The following is a 2,500-nucleotide window of genomic DNA, read 5'->3' as shown; positions in this document are numbered from 1 at the left end:
CTGCAAAAAGAAAGCAGTTAGCAGGGAGCCAGGCTGCTCGCATGCAGTCTCTGACTCAAACAACGCAGGTGACAGGGAACGTGGCCGGCTGCTCACACGCAGTCCGAGGCCTTCCCTTTTTTAAAATGAACCCAGTGAACCACAACGGTGCATGGGCTGCACAAACGCAGTCTCCGTGCCAGCTCAAGTGGCACACGCAATGAGCACAACGGATGGATGGACGCAAACACGGTGCACGGGCCGCCACTGCAGGCCCGTGTTGTAGCTGCCAACAAGGCAGTTCTCGCAGCTTGCAAACTTTTGCTTTCTGATCCTGGCGCACATGGCAATGAACAGGGGGGGGGGGGGGAAAGCAAAAATTGAACGGGGCTGGTGAACAGGGGCAGTGGGCATGGCATGGCAAAGGCAGCAGGCAAACACAGCCGGCAGATGAACTGGACGGCACAGGCCTTGCAGAAAACAGCTGCAGACGATCCGGCCGGCGCAGGCCTTGCAGCACAGCAGCTGCAGATGATCCAGCCGGCACAGGCCTTGCAGCAAAACAACAGCTGCCGATGAAGTGGGCCGGCCTTTGCCTTGCAGCTGGGGGTTGGTGGAGGGAGTGCGGTGGTGCTGGCCACTCGGAAGGCGGGCTCGGACCTACCCTACGGTCTCCCTCCCAACCTATCGCCTTTGTCTGTAACTGTCCATACCCACCCCCTTAATTTGTGAAACCCAATTTAGCCCCAACTTATTTTTTTGTTGTTTTTATTTTTACTTCCCCACTATAAATCGTCCCCTAACCCCCTTTATCGTCCTTGTTCGGCTAACCTATCCTGTCACCTAGCCTACTCCCAACCCCTACGTTCCCTTCCCGGAGGGGAATAAGGGAGAGCTAACGTCCTGTGTCGAGGCCCAACGAAGCCTGAGGATGGCCTCCCCAGAGTTCAGCGATCTATAACCAAAGTGGGTCCAGCGGCCCACAACGATAGCGAGGGGATGGATGGTGCGGAGGGGTACATCTCCTAATCTACCCTAACCATTTAACTGTTAAACTACCCCGGGGCTTTCAACAAGCGCCTCTCGCTTAAACTATTGGTTCTAACAACCCAGATTCCCGTCGCCTGTGTTGGTGTCCTCACAATTTCGGGCCTCGCCCCCCAATTTTCTCTCCGTGCCCTCACAAGGTCTCATGGCTGGGACACGTGGCTCCCTTTGGCAGGCACGACCCTCTGTCGATTCTCCGACGATGGCACCCCCGGGCACTACACTGCCTCCGAGCCTACCAGCTCCCTAAACACCGGGGAGTGCCCCCCATGGCACCTCCCCTGAAACGCACACGTGGCAGGCTGGCTTCCCAGGCCCCTTTCCGAGGGTCACCCGTGCCCACAACACTGCCCACGTGGCTAATGGCGCCCCGGGCCCCCGCACCAAGCAGGCGCACCCGTGCCCACTACGCTATCCCGGCCCCCCATGGGCCCTTGGCCCACTACGGCCGACTAGCCTGGTGCCCGGGTTACCCACTCAGCGATACTCACTTTTCGCAGCCACGCTCCCAGCCCGTCAACAGGGCTCCTGCACCCCTCCAAATGGGTTTCGAGCCTACATTCACACCAACAACAAAACGACCTCCATTTTTCAAATTAACTAACCCCCTAACTCACTCTACACTGACCCCCGGGTCCCTTGGGCGGGAGTCACTCCTCCCCCCAATCACTCATCGCACCATGCAGTCCCCATTCGCTCCATACACACAGACCCGCTGGCCTCACTCACTCACCAAGCACATGCTTCCACTTCACTCACCAACTCTTCAACACACTCACCGCTGAACTCTGCCATCCTTCGAACTATATCCCCTAACTAACTCGTGCTCCCACGTCATCCCGTAAACTACAGCACGTTCCTTTTAACACTACGTAGCTAAACTACGTCCCCTCTACACATTCACAAGTCTGTCACTGTCTCCAAATCTCTAAAATAACTTTCCCAACCTAAATCTCGCTACAATCCCTCTAACTAATCCATTCCACGGACTCCATGAGGACTTACCCCTGCCCCATGAAGTCGGTCGAGCTAAGCTAACCCTTCCCCCTAACTAGTTTCCATCCTGTGCCCTGGTCAAGGGGGTCTTCCACCCCTTGCCCAGGAATCCTGTGCACCCGAAAGTGAGGCTTGCTTTTTTTTTTTTCTTTACATGCGCAGCACCAGCGCGGCAACTCACAGCTCGCGCACTTTGCACCTGCCCGTGACGTCATGCAGCTGCACGTGTACCTCGTCCCTCCTTGGACGGTACCATCCGGCAGGGATACCCCTCCTGCCGGATTCCAACCCCACGTGCAGCCATGGCGTCACTGTGCGCATAAAAAAAAACACAAGCCCCACGTCTCGAGGGGTTCCCCACGCGAACACATGTGCTTTTCCCGTTGGAGCTTAACACACACGATCGCGTGGAGAACCCATCCGGTCCAAATCCATAATCCTGCCTAAACTTTGTCCGTCCGCGGGATCGGCAAATCCA

Source organism: Eptatretus burgeri, chromosome 6 (genome assembly GCF_056783735.1).
Source record: "Eptatretus burgeri isolate ZD-2024b chromosome 6, Ebu_testis_v1, whole genome shotgun sequence".
Taxonomy (NCBI): Eukaryota; Metazoa; Chordata; class Myxini; order Myxiniformes; family Myxinidae; genus Eptatretus; species Eptatretus burgeri.
Note: the sequence above shows the minus strand (reverse complement) of the source record.